Genomic DNA, 13,512 nt, shown 5'->3' on the forward strand with positions numbered 1-13,512 from the left:
AATGAAGGAATGACTTTCTAGCAATAGTAAGGCCAAGCAAGAAAAAAACAGAAGCTTCCTTCTTCCATGCCCTCTAGATAAGATGCCACCAGTGGGTGTATCTCTGATTAAAGGTGAGCCTATTCATTTCATATGATTTAATTAGGAAAAAAATCCCTCACAGGTGTACCCAGCCTTCTTAGGTTTTAGTAGATTCTAGATGTAGTGAGGCTGACAGTCAAGAATTGTCATCATGAGTTCCCCTCTTGTCAACTTGACAAACAATCATATCTCTTTATGTCATGGTTAATTTCCAAATGCAACGAATTGCCATGTCATAGTAGTGCTCTCCTGATATACCTTTGGCCCTTTGGGGGCTGAGTTACTGTGGAACTAGGAGAAGCTATCTGAAGTAGGAGTGGGGTTAAGACATATCCAACCCCAGAAATCTTGTCTTGAGATCAGTAGGAATTTGGACCACTGTTTCCCTTGCCTCAGGCCTTTGTGTCCTGGAGTACATAATCCTGCATTGCCCAATGACCTTTGTCCCCATGCAAAGAGGTTGTGTAGTCACAGTCAAGTTAAATTTAACCTCTCGTTATATTGTCATGGTCAAGTTCAGTCTAGTTAAACTCAACTTCTCCTCGTATTGTCAGGGTCAGTAGAACTTAAAGTTGTGGAAATAAGAAACAAGAATTTTTCTAGTGGATCACTCACTAGAAGTGATAGTGAGTGGGACTATTCCCTTTATCACTCCTGGATTCCCAGACTTTTGGGTCCTGGGTACAGGACACATAGCACCATATATTTGACCCTATTCAAAGTGCACACTACCTAGCCCTGACAGTGAGCACACTCATCCAAACCCTCCCAACCCCAGAAAGGCTTCAATGACCTGTGTCCCCCGCCCTGTCCCAAATTAAAATGAACTTCTCAATGCAGCCTGCCTTCAGAGAAGTCTGTTTATCTTAGTTATCACCATTGCCTGAGGTCTCCATCACTCCTGGCCATTCTGTCTCCCGACTCCTCTCCTCAGGTTCCCTGCCTCCCTGCCCCAGTCCACCTGGCCTTGGTTCCAGTTGTCAGCCAACTTTTCCAGGTAGGGCAGGGCAAGTAGAGACCTAATGGCATCCACTTACAAACACAACACATCATTTACTTAAATAGGTCACAATTAGGCCTATCATGCTATAACAATGCCTCGTACTAATGCAAACACATTCTGAATCTTAGAATAGGGGGCAATGGCCCTTGAGTAACATTCTTTTAGTATTTCAAAAAATTTATAATAACCACAATATTTCTAACAGGTGTTATATTTCATGATAAAAAATTGAGAAACAGAAATACCTGCAAAAACACATTCTTAAAATATCAGGGAAACATCAATTATAATTTGTTTTTCTTCAACTGGTATTTATAACTATCTTCATTTACTTTCTGTATTTCTATCACCTTCAGTAAGACCTCAGCAGTTCTAGGCTCTTTGCCTGGAGAGTTGACACATTCCTTCCTTCCTCATGAGTCTGTGCCCCATGTCAGCCTGCCTAAATTATGTTGTTGAAATTTCTCCTTGGACACAGGAATGGTAACACCAAGAGATACCCTAAAGGATCTTTGGTATGCTGGACACAGTCTTTTTTACCTTTATTGTGGAGAAGCAGTTCAATTTCTCCTTTTTAATCTGAATCAGTCACCATCCTAACACTGTTTTTCCTTTATTAAGCTTAGGGTTGAGAGCCTCAGAAACCAAAGTGGCCACGTGATAGTCTGAGCTTCCAGTTCAATGGAATACATGTTGTGTCTCCTGGCAGGTGCACTCCCACCTCTAGAACCAAAATTTTTAGGTCAGCAGAACTTAAGGTTGTGGGAATAAGAAGCAAATCTCTTTCTAGTGGGTCAGTAATGGGTGATAGTGAATGGGACTATTCCCTTTGCCACTCTTTACCATACCGGTAGATCCTGAGTATAGAGGTGTAGTACCATATATCTTATCCTATCCAAAGTATATACTACTTTCTAGAAATTCTTGACCCAGCCCTCCAGGCTACTACTACCAACTAATCTGTGCTATAAGTGTGCGTTCAAAATGCCATCCCATTATTTTACCAGGCCAGCTGCTTCAGGATGCTGTGGAACATACTAAGACTAGTAAGCATACTAAGATGTATGATCATATGCCTACTGCTGTACTTTCTGGCTATGAAGTAAGTTCTTTGGTTGCAGGCAATACCATGTGGAATATCATGATGATTGTTAAGGCATTCTAGAGAGGCATAGATGGTAGTTTTGGCAAAAACATCAGGTACATAAAAGGCAAATCCACAGATACAATATGTATCTACTCTAGGAAGTACAAAGCATTCTTCCTTCTCTTGAGGTAGTTGTCCAATGTAGTCAACCTGCCACCAGTTTGCTGGCTGTTCATCCTGGGAAATGGTGCCATATCTGGGGTTGGGGGCTCAGTGTTGGTTTTTACTGTTGGCCAATCTGGTACTCAGCAGTAGCTGTGTCCAGGTCAGCTTTGTGAGTGGCAGTCTATGTTGTCAAGTTCATGTATACCCTCCATCTCTGTCAACATGGCCACTTTGCTCATGGGACCGTTGGGTAATGACGAAGATAGCAGGAAAAGAAGCTTCACAGAATGGGTCATCCTATCTACTTGATTACTGAACTCCTTCTCAATTGAAGTCACCTTTTGTTGGGCGTTTACATGGGATACAAGTGTCCTCATACCCTTCCCCATTTTGGAGAGATTTATCCACATACTTCTTCTCAATATGTCTTCCTCACAAATTTTTCTAATTGTTTTTCTAATCCCTGATATCCAGCCATTCCATTGGCTACAGCCTATGAACCAATAAACAATCACACATCTAACCATTTTTCCTTCCAAACAAAACATATGATCATGTATATTGCCTGATGTTTGTCCCACTGCGATGATTTCCCTTTGGTGGTGCCTTGAGGCTCCCAGAAAACAGGCTGTAATGCTGCAGCTGTCAACTTATGCATTTTGCCTGCATAATGTGTAGAACCATCAGTAAACCAGGTCCTACTCTTGTCTTCCTTAGTCAACTGATATGGAGCACACTCCCTGAGGCTACAGTTACATACTTGGGAATAAGCAGCATTTTAACAGGAGTAGAAACTCTAGGCATTTGGGAAAATTCATGAAACCTGCTTGTGCCTTCAAAACCTCCACAGGCCTGATCTTATATTCTATTTCCATTTAGTGATAGATTCCTGTACATCCCACTTTATGACTTGATTGGTCACCCAGCTCATAATGGGAGGCTCAGTTTGCATGGTAACTTGGTGGTCCATTGTTCAATGTTCAGCTTCTAGTAAGACCACAGCAGGTCAAAGAGGTGTCTCTCAAAGAGACAATACCTGTCTGCAGATGATGGTAGAGTCTTGCTCCAAAATCCCAAAGGTGTCTTCTCTGATTCTCCTTTATATGCCCTCCAAAGGCTCCAGATGGCATCCCTATCTGCAAACTGACACCTCAAGTGTCATTGGGTCTGTGGTATCATATGGTCCATGTGGTAGATTAGCCTTCTGTACAGTATAGCCCTGTCAAGGATTCTTCTCTGGTTCTAGCTTTAAGCAAACCTAGCAGCTCTTTGAGTTACGTGGTATATGGGCCAGGGTAACATATTCAATTGAGGAATGTGCTGTCTCTAGAATCTAAATAAGCTCATTAGTGTTGTGCTTCCTTCTTGGCGGTGAGAGGGGGGCAGGTACAATAACTAATCCTTCACCTTAGAAGAAATATCTCTGCATGCCCCACAGTACTGCACTTCTAAAACCTTCACTGTGGCAAGTAGAAGGCCCTTTAATTTTGGTTGGATTTATTTTCCATTCTCTGGTGTACATATCCATTACCAACAAGTCCAAAGTAGTTGTTACCTGCTGTACACTTGGTCCACTCAGCATAATATCATCAATATAGTTGCCCAAGGTGATATTTTGTGGGAGAGAGAGGATCAAGATCCCTTCTAAGTTATGAAATAGGGATGGAAAGTTAATACATTGAGGTAGACCCGTGAATGTATACATTTAGCCTTTACAACTGAATGAAATTTGCTTCTGATATTCTTAATTACAAGTACTTAAGAAGAAAAGATATTTAATAGGTCAATAAATGCATACCATGTACCAGTATATCTGGTATAGCAGCTGCAATCAGAATCACTACTGATAAGTTTTATAGTCACCCGTCATTATCTAAGGAACGTATGTCTTCTGCACTGGCCAGTTAGGAGAGTAAAGGGGAGATGTGGTGCAAGCCACCACCCCTGCCTCTTTCTAGTGCTTGATACTGGCACTAACTTATGCAATTTCTCCTGGGCTGTCATAATTGTCTTCAATTCAGTATTTGCCCAGGTACATGCTATTCCAATAGATTCCATCTGACATTTCCAACCATAACAGTCCTTACTCTACAAGTCAGGGAATCAATGTGGATATTCTGCAAACTTCTCAGTATATCTGTACCAATTATTCATTCTGAAAAGAGGAATAACTATACAAGGTTTCAGGGACCTCCTTCAGTCAAAACTCCAATAAGCATCTGGCCTCCACTAACCCCTTTAGCAGAAGTGTCCCAGTTATCCATAGGCTCACCAGGAATCAGTGTCAATTCTGAACCATTATCCAATAGATCCTGGGAAATCTGATACATATTTTTTTCTTTTCTACAGTATACAGCTACCCTTATAAATGGTCATATGTTCCTTTGCAGAACAAAGGGGGAAAAAAGCCAACAGTAAGACTCTTAGGTATTTTAGCAAAGTCCTTACTCATGAAGACCTGGCCTTCCCTTCACTCAGTGGGTTCTGGATTTATAAATCGGCTCAAGTCTGGAACTTGGTTAGAGTCTGCAGTTTCTTTTTGCCACTATTCAATGTAGTCTTTTTTTAAAAAAATTGAGAATGTTTTCAGTCATACAGACCAAACAAAAATGCAGTAGAATCGTTATGTATTCCACGCCTGGAATATTGATAGCCAGTACTAAATGTCCATATAACCAGTCATATCATCATAAAAATCACTCTACCTGTGCTGTGCACATGGGTCAGGCTATTATGAATATTTCTTTGTCTCTGCTGTCTACTACAATAAGTATAATCACCTTGTCTTTGGTGATTCAGTGCTGCTACCTGCCACCTGCTACTTTAAGGTCCAACTAATCCATTTGCATTGAATTCAACCAACTAAGCTGCAGCATCTCCATCCCAAAGGTCTGACCCAAGGAAATGGGCAACAACTGTAACTGGGATATGCTCTTCTAACTGGGCTTTCTTGTCTGGCCTCAGTGGGAGAGGATGCCCCCTAGCCTCATAGAGACTTGATGTGCCAGGATGGGGGATACACATCACCCAGTCAAAGGAGAAGAGAATAGGGGTATGGGGGAAGGATTGTGGAAGGTGGTGACTGGGAGGGGGTCAGTGAGAGTGATGTAAAATGAATAAGTAAAAATGAAATAAAATAAAATAAATTTTAAAAAGAAAGAAAGTGCGTAGCAACAAAGCTCTTCACATGTGCTGATGTCCCTCTTAGTATTTTCAGTGTTACAGGGTTAGTGAAGATCATGTCTTCTGGGCTTTCCCATTGTGGAGGAGCAGGGCAAATGATAACCGCTCTAACACTGCACATTCCTTGAGCCTTAAAATCCCCTCCTCAGTACTAAGACAAGGAGTTCCAGCCATCTCCAGCCCCTTTTCTGTAGGCCATCTTTTGATAAATGCATCAGCCAACCATTCAAACAAACTTTTGATGCCTTTTTGAAACTTTTATATTTGTGAATTTCCACATTTAAACCTAGAATTTCTACTCAGTGCACAAACATCAATAACCTCAATCTGGTTCAGTTTCATTCACCATTATCTCACACACTTAAAATTCATTCCCATACATATCCCCAGACTTCTCCTTGAGTGGATTAGTTCTCTGGGTAGTATAGGACACATCCTCATGAACTGAACTACATTTTCTATCTCCTTTCTAGGTGCGTGCTTAACCAGAACTCTGTTTATAGGTCAAGAGGTAACTCATGTGGACTCTGGGGGACATTACTATTATCTTACCTGACATATCCTTCAGGGAAAGTTATTGCTGGCTTAACAGAAAATAAAGAAAACATTTTCTCACTCATAGGTGGATAGGACAATTTTTCAGAGTTTGAAGCAGGAATATATCTTTTGCTGAAGGTGGAGAGACTTCTTGCTTAGGTGCGATAAATCCTCAAGAATCTGAGGGTTCAATGTTCTCAGCCTTATTAGGGTACTCTCACACATCTTAATCCCAAGATATAGGACTCCTTTCTTTACCAATATTGCCCTTAATTTAATTGCCAACACCTACTAAGGCTGTGCATATGTGTTATCAACAAGTCCAAAGGGGTTACTATCTGCTGTTCACTTGGTCCAATCAGCATAATGTCATCAATATAGTGTCCCAATGGGATCAGTTGTAGAAGAAATAAAGAGTTCAGATCCCTTCTAAGTTATGAAACAGGGATGTAGAGTTTGTAGAGTTGTATTTTTGTTCTAATTCTGTCAATCTTATAGTGAGGGCTTTGGTTTGATTTTCTGTAACTTGGGATCCATGGTTCCTGGAGAGAAGACTCTCTTCTTGGGCAAACTTAGACATCTTTTAACTGTTTATGCACACCTGGAGCTGGTCAACATTATATTGAGTGCATTGCCATTATTCTCTATATTCTGAGATGCTAGAAATTGCTTGATCTTATCAGGAGGCTCTTTCCTTTCCTTTGTCAGTTTATCCAGAGGTTTTTGGAACAACCAACCAACTAACCAACATTCTTCTTCTTCTTCTTCTTCTTCTTCTTCTTCTTCTTCTTCTTCTTCTTCTTCTTCTTCTTCTTCTTCTTCCCTTCTCATTCTCCTCTTCTCCTTCTCTTCTCCTCCTTCTTCTTCTTTTTGCAAATTGTTAAAACTCTCACAGGTGCTAAACCCCTTGCCTCTTATAATCAGCAAAGTGGTATAATCAAATGCACTAGTCTTGATAATTCTGTAAAATACTTCACACCATGAGCTTTCAGTACTCTCTTAGTATCTATAACAATATTCATTAACTATAGCTGTCAGTAAATTCAAAAGTCCATTCCAGATCATTAAAATTTTTCATCCTTATTTTTTTCACTTTTCATCCCTATATTTCCATTGCTCTAAAACCTCTTCTGGCTTATACAATACTAATGCACAGTCTGCATTAGACAAAGTTCTCTAGAGGAATAAAACTTATAAAGATATATTTATTTCCATATATGTGTGTATATATTACAATATATGAATATATATATCCAATATATATTAATTACATGGGATTTATAAGAGGGGTTTGCAGGTTGTGATCTAGCTACTCTGACATTGGTAAGACCAACTTTTCTGCTGCAAGAAAACTGCCTGGTGAACTCAAGACACAGGCCCACAGGAACAGCTGAAGACCTGTAGATAGGAAAAACTACACGCCCGAAAGCAGAACACTCTGTCCCCATAACTGGCTGAAAGAAAACATGAAAACAGGTCTACAGCACTCCTGACACACAGGCTTATAGGACAGTCTAGCCACTGTCAGAAATAGCAGAACAAAGTAACACTAGAGATAATCTGATGGCGAGAGGCAAGCGCAGGAACCCAAGCAACAGAAACCAAGACTACATGGCATCATCGGAGCCCAATTCTCCCACCAAAATAAACATGGAATATCCAAACACACCAGAAAAGCAAGATCTAGTTTCAAAATCATATTTGATCATGATGCTGGAGGACTTCAAGAAAGACATGAAGAACTCCCTTGGGGAAACACAGGAAAACATTAATAAACAAGTAGAAGCCTACAGAGAGGAATCGCAAAAATCCCTGAAAGAATCGCAAAAATCCCTGAAAGAATTCCAGGAAAACACAATCAAACAGTTGAAGGAATTAAAAATGGAAATAGAAGCAATCAAGAAAGAACACATGGAAACAACCCTGGATATAGAAAACCAAAAGAAGAGACTAGGAGCTGTAGATACAAGCTTCACCAACAGAATACAAGAGATGGAAGAGAGAATCTCAGGAGCAGAAGATTCCATAGAAATCATTGACTCAACTGTCAAAGATAATGTAAAGCGGAAAAAGCTACTGGTCCAAAACATACAGGAAATCCAGGACTCAATGAGAAGATCAAACCTAAGGATAATAGGTATAGAAGAGAGTGAAGACTCCCAGCTCAAAGGACCAGTAAATATCTTCAACAAAATCATAGAAGAAAACTTCCCTAACCTAAAAAAAGAGATACCCATAGGCATACAAGAAGCCTACAGAACTCCAAATAGATTGGACCAGAAAAGAAACACCTCCCGTCACATAATTGTCAAAACACCAAACGCACAAAATAAAGAAAGAATATTAAAAGCAGTAAGGGAAAAAGGTCAAGTAACATATAAAGGCAGACCTATCAGAATCACACCAGACTTCTCGCCAGAAACTATGAAGGCCAGAAGATCCTGGACTGATGTCATACAGACCCTAAGAGAACACAAATGCCAGCCCAGGTTACTATATCCTGCAAAACTCTCAATTAACATAGATGGAGAAACCAAGATATTCCATGACAAAACCAAATTTACACAATATCTTTCTACAAATCCAGCACTACAAAGGATAATAAATGGTAAAGCCCAACATAAGGAGGCTAGCTATACCCTAGAAGAAGCAAGAAACTAATCGTCTTGGCAACAAAACAAAGAGAATGAAAGCACACAAACATAACCTCACATCCAAATATGAATATAACGGGAAGCAATAATCACTATTCCTTAATATCTCTCAACATCAATGGCCTCAACTCCCCAATAAAAAGACATAGATTAACAAACTGGATACACAACGAGGACCCTGCATTCTGCTGCCTACAGGAAACACACCTCAGAGACAAAGACAGACATTACCTCAGAGTGAAAGGCTGGAAAACAATTTTCCAAGCAAATGGTCAGAAGAAGCAAGCTGGAGTAGCCATTCTAATATCAAATAAAATCAATTTTCAATTAAAAGTCATCTAAAAAGATAAGGAAGGACACTTCATATTCATCAAAGGAAAAATCCACCAAGATGAACTCTCAATCCTAAATATCTATGACCCAAATACAAGGGCACCTACATACGTAAAAGAAACCTTACTAAAGCTCAAAACACACATTGCACCTCACACAATAATAGTGGGAGATTTCAACAGCCCACTCTCATCAATGGACAGATCATGGAAACAGAAATTAAACAGAGACGTAGACAGACTAAGAGAAGTCATGAGCCAAATGGACTTAACGGATATTTATAGAACATTCTATCCTAAAGCAAAAGGATATACCTTCTTCTCAGCTCCTCATAGTACTTTCTCCAAAATTGACCATATAGTTGGTCAAAAAACGGGCCTCAGCAGGTACAGAAAGATAGAAATAATCCCATGCGTGCTATCAGACCACCACAGCCTAAAACTGGTCTTCAATAACAATAAGGGAAGAATGCCCACATATACGTGGAAATTGAACAATGCTCTACTCAATGATAACCTAGTCAAGGAAGAAATAAAGAAAGAAATTAAAGACTTTTTAGAATTTAATGAAAATGAAGGTACAACATACCCAAACTTATGGGACACAATGAAAGCTGTGCTAAGAGGAAAACTCATAGCGCTGAGTGCCTGCAGAAAGAAACAGGAAAGAGCATATGTCAGCAGCTTGACAGCACACCTAAAAGCTCTAGAGCAAAAAGAAGCAAATACACCCAGGAGGAGTAGAAGGCAGGAAATAATCAAACTCAGAGCTGAAATCAACCAAGTAGAAACAAAAAGGACCATAGAAAGAATCAACAGAACCAAAAGTTGGTTCTTTGAGAAAATCAACAAGATAGATAAACCCTTAGCCAGACTAACGAGAGGACCCAGAGAGTGTGTCCAAATTAACAAAATCAGAAATGAAAAGGGAAACATAACTACAGATTCAGAGGAAATTCAAAAAATCATCAGATCTTACTATAAAAGCCTATATTCAACAAAACTTGAAAATCTACAGGAAATGGACAATTTCCTAGACAAATATCAGGTACCGAAGTTAAATCAGGAACAGATAAACCAGTTAAACAACCCCATAACTCCTAAGGAGATAGAAGCAGTCATTAAAGGTCTCCCAACCAAAAAGAGCCCAGGTCCAGATGGGTTTAGTGCAGAATTCTATCAAACCTTCATAGAAGACCTCATACCAATATTATCCAAACTATTCCACAAAATTGAAACAGATGGATCACTCCCGAATTCCTTCTATGAAGCCACAATTACTCTTATACCTAAACCACACAAAGACCCAACAAAGAAAGAGAACTTCACACCAATTTCCCTTATGAATATCGATGCAAAAATACTCAATAAAATTCTGGCAAACCGAATCCAAGAGCACATCAAAATAATCATCCACCATGATCAAGTAGACTTCATCCCAGGCATGCAGGGATGGTTTAATATACGGAAAACCATCAACGTGATCCATTATATAAACAAACTGAAAGAACAAAACCACATGATCATTTCATTAGATGCTGCGAAAGCATTTAACAAAATTCAACACCCCTTCATGATAGGAGTCCTGGAAAGAATAGGAATTCAAGGCCCATACCTAAACATAGTAAAAGCCATATACAGCAAACCAGTTGCTAACATTAAACTAAATGGAGAAAAACTTGAAGCAATTCCACTAAAATCCGGGACTAGACAAGGCTGCCCACTCTCTCCCTACTTATTCAATATAGTTCTTGAAGTTCTAGCCAGAGCAATCAGACAACAAAAGGAGGTCAAGGGGATACAGATCGGAAAAGAAGAAGTCAAAATATCACTATTTGCAGATGATATGATAGTTTATTTAAGTGATCCCAAAAGTTCCACCAGAGAATTACTAAAGCTGATAAACAACTTCAGCAAAGTGGCTGGGTATAAAATTAACTCAAATAAATCAGTAGCCTTCCTCTATACAAAAGAGAAACAAGCCGAGAAAGAAATTAGGGAAACGACACCCTTCATAATAGACCTAAATAAAGTACCTCGGTGTGATTTTAACCAAGCAAGTAAAAGATCTGTACAATAAGAACTTCAAGACACTGAAGAAAGAAATTGAAGAAGACCTCAGAAAATGGAAAGATCTCCCATGCTCATGGATTGGCAGGATTAATATAGTAAAAATGGCCATTTTACCAAAACTGATCTACAGATTCAATGCAATCCCCATCAAAATACCAATCCAATTCTTCAAAGAGTTAGACAGAACAATTTGCAAATTCATCTGGAATAACAAAAAACCCAGGATAGCTAAAGCTATCCTCAACAATAAAAGGACTTCAGGGGGAATCACTATCCCTGAACTCAAGCAGTATTACAGAGCAATAGTGATAAAAACTGCATGGTATTGGTACAGAAACAGACAGATAGACCAATGGAACAGAATTGAAGACCCAGAAATGAACCCACACACCTATGGGCACTTGATTTTTGACAAAGGAGCCAAAACCATCAAATGGAAAAAAGATAGCATTTTCAGCAAATGGTGCTGGTTCAACTGGAGGTCAACATGTAGAAGAATGCAGATCGATCTATGCTTATCACCCTGTACAAAGCTTAAGTCCAAGTGGATCAAGGACCTCCACATCAAACCAGATACACTCAAACTAATAGAAGAAAAACTAGGGAAGCATCTGGAACACATGGGCACTGGAAAAAATTTCCTGAACAAAACACCAATGGCTTATGCTCTAAGATCAAGAATCCACAAATGGCGTCTCATAAAACTGCAAAGCTTCTGTAAGGCAAAGGACACTGTGGTTAGGACAAAACGGCAACCAACAGATTGGGAAAAGATCTTTACCAATCCTACAACAGATAGAGGCCTTTTATCCAAAATATACAAAGAACTCAAGAAGTTAGACCGCAGGGAGACAAATAACCCTATTAAAAATGGGGTTCAGAGCTAAACAGAGAATTCACAGCTGAGGAATGCCAAATGGCTGAGAAACACCTAAAGAAATGTTCAACATCTTTAGTCATAAGGGAAGTGCAAATCAAAACAACCCTGAGATTTCACCTCACACCAGTGAGAATGGCTAAGATCAAAAACTCAGGTGACAGCAGATGCTGGCGAGGATGCAGAGAAAGAGGAACACTCCTCCATTGTTGGTGGGATTGCAGACTGGTATAACCATTCTGGAAATCAGTCTGGACGTTCCTCAGAAAATTGGACATTGAACTGCCTGAGGATCCAGCTATACCTCTCTTGGGCATATACCCAAAAGATGCCCCAACATATAAAAAAGACACGTGCTCCACTATGTTCATCGCAGCCTTATTTATAATAGCCAGAAGCTGGAAAGAACCCAGATGCCCTTCAACAGAGGAATGGATACAGAAAATGTGGTACATCTACACAATGGAATATTACTCAACTATCAAAATCAACGGCTTTATGAAATTCGTAGGGAAATGTTTGGAACTGGAAAATATCATCCTGAGTGAGCTAACCCAATCACAGAAAGACATACATGGTATGCACTCACTGATAAGTGGCTATTAGCTCAAATGCTTGAATTACCCTAGATGCCTAGAACAAATGAAACTCAAGACGGATGATCAAAATGTGAATGCTTCACTCCTTCTCTAAAAGGGGAACAAGAATACCCTTGGCAGGGAAGAGAGAGGCAAAGATTAAAACAGAGACTGAAGGAACACCCATTCAGAGCCTGCCCCACATGTGGCCCATACATATACAGCCACCCAATTAGACAAGATGGATGAAGCAAAGAAGTGCAGACCGACAGGAGCCGGATGTAGATCGCTCCTGAGAGACACAGCCAGAATACAGCAAATACATAGGCGGATGACAGCAGCAAACCACTGAACTGAGAATAGGACCTCCGTTGAAGGAATCACAGAAAGAACTCGAAGAGCTTGAAGGGGCTCGAGACCCCATATGTACAACAATGCCAAGCAACCAGAGCTTCCAGGGACTAAGCCACTACCTAAAGTCTATACATGGACTGACCCTGGACTCTGACCTCATAGGTAGCAATGAATATCCTAGTAAGAGCACCAGTGGAAGGGGAAGCCCTGGGTCCTGCTAAGACTGAAGCCCCAGTGAACTAGACTGTTGGGGGGAGCGCAGCAATGGGGGGAGGGTTGGGAGTGGAACACCCATAAGGAAGGGGAGGGGAGAGGGGGATGTTTGCCTAGAAACCAAAGAATTATTATTAAGTATTAAATAAATTAAAAAAAAGAGGTAGGTGTGAGACTGTGGACCTACTAGGAAACTTGGTAGTTTGAGTGGGCACTCATCCGAGATGGTAGGTCAGATTCCTGGCCTGGAACACCTGTCATACTTCATACATAAGGAAATGTGACTTGTGGTCATGTAACCCCAGGACAGAGTTCTCCATACTAATTAGGTATCTAGAGGCCCTGAGTGTTTAGCCAATAAGCTTCCTTTCCCAG

At 40.1% G+C, this 13,512-nt stretch overlaps 1 protein-coding gene across 3 annotated transcripts in view; it reads right to left on the reverse strand.

Moving 5' to 3' along the window:
- The window catches only part of Catsperb (cation channel sperm associated auxiliary subunit beta), a 378,659-nt gene that overhangs the window by 196,763 nt on the left and 168,384 nt on the right, over positions 1–13,512 (reverse strand). The window contains exon 1 of one of the 3 annotated variants that reach the window (XM_063262697.1): positions 1,625–1,758. The exons of the other annotated variants lie outside the window; for them this stretch is intronic. The gene's annotated coding sequence lies outside the window, so the exon portion shown is untranslated. Of the gene's footprint in view, positions 1–1,624; positions 1,759–13,512 lie in introns of those variants that run through there. 3 annotated transcript variants of the gene reach the window in all.

The sequence above is a fragment of the Rattus norvegicus genome, chromosome 6, assembly GCF_036323735.1.
Source record: "Rattus norvegicus strain BN/NHsdMcwi chromosome 6, GRCr8, whole genome shotgun sequence".
In the NCBI taxonomy this organism is placed as follows: Eukaryota; Metazoa; Chordata; class Mammalia; order Rodentia; family Muridae; genus Rattus; species Rattus norvegicus.